This window comes from Hydra vulgaris, chromosome 01 (genome assembly GCF_038396675.1).
Source record: "Hydra vulgaris chromosome 01, alternate assembly HydraT2T_AEP".
Lineage (NCBI taxonomy): Eukaryota > Metazoa > Cnidaria > Hydrozoa > Anthoathecata > Hydridae > Hydra > Hydra vulgaris.
In genome coordinates, this window is record NC_088920.1 from 23,538,541 (window position 1) to 23,547,500 (window position 8,960).

Below are 8,960 nucleotides of genomic sequence, written 5' to 3' on the forward strand. Positions count from 1 at the left end.
AATATTACAATTTTTCATATAAAATAAATAACATCGTAAACATAAAAAAACCTTTATAAAAAACGTTTTTAATCTTTTTAATTTATAATATATATATATATATATATATATATATATATATATATATATATATATATATATATATATATATATATATATATATATATATATATATATATATATATATATATATATATATATATATATATATATATATATACTGTTATAATCAGTCAGGGATTCAAAGAAGGTAAGGATGATGCGTTTATCATCACAACCTTTTCATTGAGCCCCTTTAGTCACTATTGAAATAAAAATAAAAAACACTTTAGTTTTTAAAGAAAAATAAAAAATTTAATAAAATTAAAACACATAAGAAGAAAAAAATTAAAAAATAAATAAAAAGAAAAAATACAAAAAAGTCTGAAAACAAATACTGTAAACTATAATATATATGTCAGGAATTAAGGAGATGCATTTTAGTTTGTTGTTTAAACGATGAAATGCTTTTTAGGTCTTTAATATTTTTATTTTGGAAACGATTCCATATGGATGGACCTCGGTTTGTAATTAGAAAACTTGACTGCTGTGATTTAATTTTTCCTAGTTGATAGTCGTTCCTGGTATTTGAACGCAGATTATATTTTTCAGAAAATGATATAAGAAAGTTATCTGAAAAAACGCTTGGTAGAAGATTGTTTTTATATTTATACATAAAAATTAATATCTGTAATGTGTTAAGTTTCTCAATATCTAGAACCATCATGCTTTTCATCACTGGGGCCGGGTTTACTAACCTATTTAAATAATTAATTGCTTTGCATGCATGGTTTTGCAGACTTTGCAATTTTAGCAATTTGGTTTTAAGGGTGCTGGCCCATACAATATTTGCGTACAAAAGCTGACTATGTACAAGACTAAAGTAAAGCATATTACGTGATTTACTATCGAGAAAAGTTCTTGACTTATACAAAACACCTATTACAGAGGACACCTTTGTTTCAAGAAGACCAATATGGTTTCTCCATGACAAATTTTCATCAAAAAGTACTCCCAAAAATTTTGTGCATTTGTCACGTTTAATTTGATTTTTATTAATAAACAGTTTAGGCAGCTTTAACGGAAGATTAATTGATTTTTTTTTTTTATGACATAGAGTAAAGCTAGTTTTTTTACAATTTAGGGATAATTTATTTGCTATGAACCAGAGGTTGAAATTTTCGAGTTCAATATTCATAGTTTCTAACAAAGTCTTTGCATCAGGATGATTAAAAAATAAATTTGTATCGTCAACATACACAATAGTAGATATTTTTTGGGAAGCTTTATGCATATCGTTAATATATATTAAAAACAATAATGGACCTAGGATTGAACCCTGAGGAACTCCACACGTAATATCAAGGGCTCCTGACTTTTCTAGTAGTACAAATTGCTTTCTGTTAGACAAGTAATATAATTGTGTTAACTGGTGTTTACTTATTATATTTCTTACTTTATAGAAAATTCCGATGCATTTAGCAATTTTATTGGAGGTATTATCAATATGATTTCTCCAAGATAGATTTTCATCAATGTATGCTCCGAGAAACTTAGTAACTTTTTCTCTTTTTATTGTTATATTATCAATTAAATGGCTTATTTATTAAAAAAAATTAAAAGAAATATACAATTTAAGCCCGTTTTTTCTTTAATATAAATAAACTCTAAAATGAATAACGCACAAAGACAATCCACAGAAATTAATGTTAAAGTAAGAAATTTGATGATTAATCTTGCTAACGAAGGGAAAAGTGCAAAAGAAGTACCGGAACTCTTGCATAGAAGTGAAACTTCTATGCACTATATAACTGATGTTAATCATAACATCATATATAATTGATGTTAATCATGACATAAGACCGGGTAAATAAAAACGAGCAAATGCTTTTACTCAGCAATTGGTCAGCTTTACGTGAATAAAAGCTTAAGCACTTCTGGTAAGTTTTTATTCACGTAAAACTGAACGATTACTGATTAAATTGCTTAACTTTACGTAAATAAACTTTGAGCAAAACTGTTAAAGTTTTTATTTACGAAAAGCTAATCAATTATTAAATAGAAGCAATTGCTCATTTTTATTCACCTGACCTTATGTCCTTTTGCAATAATTAAAAAAACTAAATTATACATATAAAATTTTAAGATCCATTAGTGAAAGTCACAATACTGCAGATTTAAAAGAAGAAAGAAAAACATATGTTTCATGGTATTTGAACTTGACATTGCAACAACGTTACAGAAATATCATTTATATTGATTAAAGCCCGTTCAATCTTTATATGATAAGAAACCACGGATACAGTCTCCAGGAACGACCCCAAATCAACGTGTATTGACATTAAAAGGCCGTAACATAACCATGGTAATAGCATTAAATTGTTAAACATAGTCCACAGTGAAGCAATAATTGGCGTAAGGGTGACAGCAGGTATCTTTAAAGGATTCTTAAATACACTTAAAAGTATTTAGGGGGAGGAAGAAGAGTTTACCTTGTAGATGGACAACGTTAGCTTTCATCATTAATTATCAGATTTTTATGATAGTTATCTCTATGAAATTCGTTTTTACCCTGATACTCACATTATCTAAATACTTGTGAAGAGACATTCAAACTTCGTGAGTCACTGCGAATCTTTTCTTACGCAATGTGTAAATGGAGATGATATTATATATAGAGAATAAAGTCGTAATTTTTAATAATTTGTTTTTTCGAACTTGTACTTTGTTCTACAAAATAGAGTGCTCAATGTTCTTAAAAGAACAGAGCAATTATATATTAGTAGAAAATCACTGAACAAAAAAACAAAAAATTAACAAAAAAAAATTTTTTGTTCATTTTTTAAAAAAAATTTAAAAAATAAAAAAAAAATTTTCGTGAAGTGATTTTCTACTAATATATATATATATATATATAATATATATATATATATATATATATATATATATATATATATATACCGTAAAATGCAAAAAAAAAAACAAACTAGATTGACAAATCTTAATACATATAAAGGGCAATGTGTGTGTGTTTGTTTGTTCTCTATAGAAATCCAAACCGCCGGACCGATCTCGATGAAATTTGGCATGGGGGTAGTCCTCGAGGGGGAGAAGGTTCTTAGCTGGGTTTTGACCCCGTACCCCGATCCCCGGGGTCAAGGGGGCCCAAAAATAGGCCCCCTGACCCCGGGGTCAGGGGGGACCATTTTTTGGGCCCATTTTTGGGACCATTTTGTGTACAGATATCAGGTAAGCCAGTTTAAATATTGGCCCGGGCAATGCCGGGTAACTCCAGCTAGTTTATATTATAATAAAGAGTTTGTTTATTTAAAGATGGGTTTTTCCATTTAATATGAAGTGCTTTTTTAATTTTCAATTTGTTTTTTTTAGGAGCATTATCCAAAATTTTAAAACAGTTTTAGTTACTTAGATTTTTACATATAACAGATGAAATTAAATGCTTATAAACATTAGATTGTTTGTCCCTTGTAAGATGCTCATGAATCCTTATTTTTAGTTGTCTGGAGGTTTCTCCAATACAACTGTCATTACATCCAGCACAACAAAATTTGTAAACAACATTAATGTTGTTTACCAATTTTCTTGTGCTGGATATAATACATTCATTGTGCCATTAAAAAAACTCCTGCGTACGTACAATTGCAGCAATAATTTTTAATGGCACAATGAATGTTTATAGTAAACGTACTACGCACAAAAAAACTTACTACATTTATTTAAAATAAAAGTATTTTTCAACAAGAATTGAAGTCGTCTGATATCAATACTAAACATACCAACAATTTTATCTATAAATTCTTTTTTATTACAGTTTATTTTGTCTCTGCTTACGCTTAACATGCACAATCCTGACAGACGGTCATTTGACATCGTTGAGCTTTTTTTTTACTCAACGTAATGTTCCAAACAATCGCTTCACTGTGTATGTTGTTGCTGGTAAAGTTAACACTAGTAAGGCATACATGATACTTGGATAAAATTTTGTAAAATGTAATAAGTTAAGTTATGTTCTCGAAAGTTCCAAAATTAAACCAACTTAGGGCCTCAGTTTCAAAATTACCTATGCTGGATAGGTCCTAGTCGTAGAAATATCGTTTTTAAAATGTTAAGTTCAGTGCATAATCTAGACGGATACAGACATACTAAGTTAAATTGTACACTGTGGGGTTCACAAAATTGGCTCTCCAACGAGCCATTTAGAAAAACTAATTAATGAATGTATATCTTTTGTCTGAATAACAATATTATCAGTTTAATATTATATTGTGCGCGAGTTGTACTTTTTTCACAAAAACATCCCTGAAATAGTTACTGTAGAAACCGTACCGCTTAAGATTCAAAAAATTTATTCTTACCAAAACTGTATAGTAGTAACAACTTTTATGGCACTCAGATTGGTAAGAAACACGAAGTTTTTTTCTAAATTTAGAAAATGCAAGGGGGAAGCAAGTGCCCTCTCTTGCCCACCTCACCTTACGGGCGCCCATGAATGAATTTATTTGAGAACTCACATTCCTTGGTTTCTATGACGAATTAACTTAAACAAACGCAATGTACAAACTTATGAAACTACATGCAGAATACCAACATTACTTGCATTTTCTGTAATCTAATGATTTAAAAAGTTTGCACGAAATATAAACTAAAAAATAATGTTAGTTCAAGATAACCAACAATATGGCGAGTCACTCAATTTTTAGTGAGTCACCATTTTGTTTGTTATCTTCGAGTTAGTGAGTCACTCATCCTTGGAGAACAAAGTTGAGTTATAGAGACGAGAGAGGGTTGAATAACCACAACTAAAAGTAGCCTTCCCCATTATGGTGGTCTTCATGGTCTTGGGGAGGTGAATCGAAATAATAAAAATAATAAAAAAGTCAACCAAAGTTTACTCATCACGTCCCAGTTAGCACAGATCAATTTTAAAATAAGTTTTCATACGTTTTGTAAACGATTTAAAAACGGATTCAGAAATTTTTGGTAATGTTAGTGGTGGGAGGGTTATGTTAAAACATTTTTGTATTTTGTATCACATTTGCGTTTCCTTTAAAAAAAAGGTCCTCCATTTAAAAGAAATTTTAGGACTTTCAGATTCTAGTGGGGGGGGGGGGGGAATACATTTCCATCTTCCCCCTCTTAATCCGTCAATGATTCGTGCAACGACAAACGAAACGTTTAAAGCTTTTTAAAGTTCATTAAAATAGAAAAAAGTTTTCATAGCTTTAAAAAGTAAAAAATAAGTATAGTTTTTCTATATGCACAGTATCGGACAAAACGAGTGCAACCAAATAATGCTAATTTAGTTTCTTTATATAAAAGTGCTGCATTTTTTCAATTTAGAGAAATAACTATGTAACTGTTTAGAGACAAAGTTCTTCAAGTTTTATTCATCACAAAGTTCATTATTTGTACACGAAAATTAATAAATTAATCAAAAGTATTAAAAAAAGTTGGCTTCCTTCTGGACAAAACAAGTGCAACTCGACAAAATGTTGACCAAGCTGTATTTCGCTATCAATATTTTGTGGCGAATCCTTTGTTGTCGATCACAGTCTTGCATCTTCGAGGCATAGATTCGATCAGGTGATCAATGACATTTTGTGGAATCGCTGCCCAGGCCTTTTGGATTTGATCAAACAGTTGATCCTTATTACGAACACTTTCACGATTAATTCTGCGGTTGACAATCTCCCACAGGTTCTCGATAGGGTTGAGATCTGGAGATTGAGGCGGCCAATCCATCACCGATAGGTGGTTGTCTTGAAACCACTGCTTGACTACTTTTCCAGTGTGTTTCGTATCGTTGTCTTGCTGAAAAACCCATTTTATTGGCATATTCCATTCAGCATGAGGTAACATAATATCTTTCAGGATATTTTTATACATGAAACGGTCCATTATTACATTGTTTCGATGTATTGGACCTAGACCGTTAGCATTAAAACACCCCCAGACCATTACATTGCCTCCACCACGCTTCACGGTCTTATGGCAGTAACGTAAATCGAGGCGTTTTCCGGCCGGTAGACGTACACGGCAAATGCCATCGCTCCCAATGATGTTGAACTTCGATTCATCACTGAACAGGACAGTTCGCCATTTCTGCACATTCCAGCCAATATGAGATGTAGCAAACAGGAATCTTTTCTTCTGGTTTTTTAGTGAAATCAGCGGTTTCTTTGCAGGGCGTTGAGAAAACAATCCGGCTTCAACAGCACGTCGTCTGATTGTTCGGTCCAATACAGACAGCTCTAATTGCTTTTGTATCTCGACTGATGATATCCAGGGATCCTTCTTGACGGATCTGACGATCATAGAATCCTCTCTAGAAGTGGTGGAACGCGGTCTTCCACCTTTGTTATCTGCTGCCAACTTCCCCGTAGAACGATATTTGGAACATAGTCTTGATGCGGTCCATTTTTTCACGCGATATTTATCACAAATACTTTTTTGTGACATTCCACTAACGTAATCGTCAATAATTTTCTTTCTTAGTTCCAATCAAAGACTGATGGGGGCCATTTTTGCACTTGAAGTCATAAAAATAATAAAAATAAATAATCACACTTCTCAAGGCTTACCGTGTTACATTTACCTTGTGATGATACAATAATGATCTGTGGAACACAACGTCTTGGTTGGATGTGGACTGTATTGATGTAATGAAACACTTGTTGTATTTCACTTCTTGTATTGATGTTCTTTGATAACACAGTTTGATAAAACTCACTTCGATAAACTGTCTTGATAATACTGACTGATTGACTTCCATATACTGACTGAATTACATGTCGATGTCTCTTATATAGTAAAATGAACCTGTGTTAACCTGTTCTGGAAGATTCTAGATGCCTCTTTTCGATGCTTCTGAAAGCTTCTGGATGCGTCTGGGTGCTTCTGAATGTTTCTGGATATTTCTGGATGCTACTGGATGCTTCCAGATGCTTCTTCTGGAAACTTCTGGAAGCTTCTGCATGCTTCTGGAAACTTCTGGAAACTTCTGGATACTTCCTTTAATTATTAAAAAACTTCCGTGACTTTGACACGGACCAGACTTAAGAAAATGAAACAAACCAAAAAAGTTGCACTTGTTTTGTCCGCTGCAAAATGGCACTTGTCAACGAAATTCTGCCTGTGTGCTGTCACCTGTCAGCTGATTGCTCATGTCATGGCATGCTATGACTACAGACTCCTGAACTGTTTGCTGTGGTAGTATAGTTCGTTTCGTTTTTAAGACATGTAAATTAGGAACACTTTTTAGCATTGTTCGATGTTGGTTGCAAATGTTTTGTCCAATACTGTATATAGTTATTTTCCTGTTGTTTACCAAAAAATATTGAAGTAAGGAATAAGTATAGAAAAGGTCAATGTGGAATAGATTTACCAAGACCCGTATTTTATGAGTCCAGACGGCTAGTATATATATAACGAGTTGCGCCCACGGCAGTAAAAGTTCGCTAACAGTCTGTAAGTACTTTGACAAAGGAGTGTACACATCAACTAAGTAAGATTTAGGCGAAGTTGATTTTAAAATCAACATATAGATACATCAACTTAGGGTTTTGGTTTGGTAAAATGCTCTTTTAATTAAAAAAAGTCTTCTCTATATTTTAAAATAAAAAAAAAATTTTGCCTCTAAAAAGTCAAGATTCCCTCCCCCTTGTAACAAATTGCCACCCCTTAGATAAGACAGCATCAATACTTATATAAGTTACATTTTTCATTTCTTTTAGGATCACAATTAGCAAGTGATCGGGGTCCCGATCCCGACCCCGTCCCCGTCCCTGACCCCATCCCCGGCTGAAAATGAGACTTTTTGCTAAAACTGGCTCCGGTGCAAGAACGAGTTTAGGTTTATCGTTATAGAGATTATAGCGCTTTTGAGCATTAACCATGGGTGTATTTGTAGATAAAAAAAAGAAATGTAACCTTACAACAATAGAAGAATGGCTTAAACTTGGTAGATAAAGCAGTTCTAATTACATTTACAATGTGTTTTAGACTTTGTCTGAGAGTATGAGGGTTGTTATTCATCAATATAGGAATGCCTAAATTATTGCAATATTTTTTGCAGTAAATAAATAAGTTAAATTTGTTGTCTAACAAAAATTGTGAATTTCAAGTCTAGAATTTAAATCCATAAGCCACTGCGAGCCTTAGGCTGTTACAGAAGAGAGATCAGATCAAAAATTGGCTGCTTGTTCTTAGCAATCAAAAATAGAGCCACTTTAGATGTAAAATTTTCATGAATATTGATATTGATTGATAACATGAAGATTGGTATTGAAACAGGACAGGAACAAAGATAGAACCTTGTGGTACCCTTAAAGTTACTTGAAATAAAGAAGAGTGTAGGCCTTCAAGAACAACTTTACTGCCGTTAGAAAGACAGAAATAATTCTCAAAACCTTCATATAAAAAAACTAATAACAGAGTGAAGACTATTTGTAGGATAGTTAGAGAGGTCAAAGTGTTTTGTAGAGTTTTGAAAAATTGGAACCACTTATTTAGCACATTTTAAAAATTTAGAAAAAATTGAAGAGTGTTCTGGAGAACATTCCTTAAAGACTATGATGGAAATCTTGTTTAGAGCACAAACTGTTGAAGTTTTTAATTAAAAATTAACTTTAGCATTGGAAGCCAGAGTGATTGGGATGTTTAACAATGGGTTAATCTGTTTAACTTGCAGGAAGAGCATGGCCATTAAATTCAAGAGTCAAATAAGAGTAGATTTCTTTGCAAACAACTCTGCTTTTTTTCTGGGGGAAAATAAAAAGATCAGACCCATGAATTAGAGATTAAATGTGAGACCTACTTTAGTTAATGACACTGTTGAAGAATAACGAAATGCTCTAGAAGTTAACATCTGAGATAAAATACAAAATCTATTAAACTGAAAA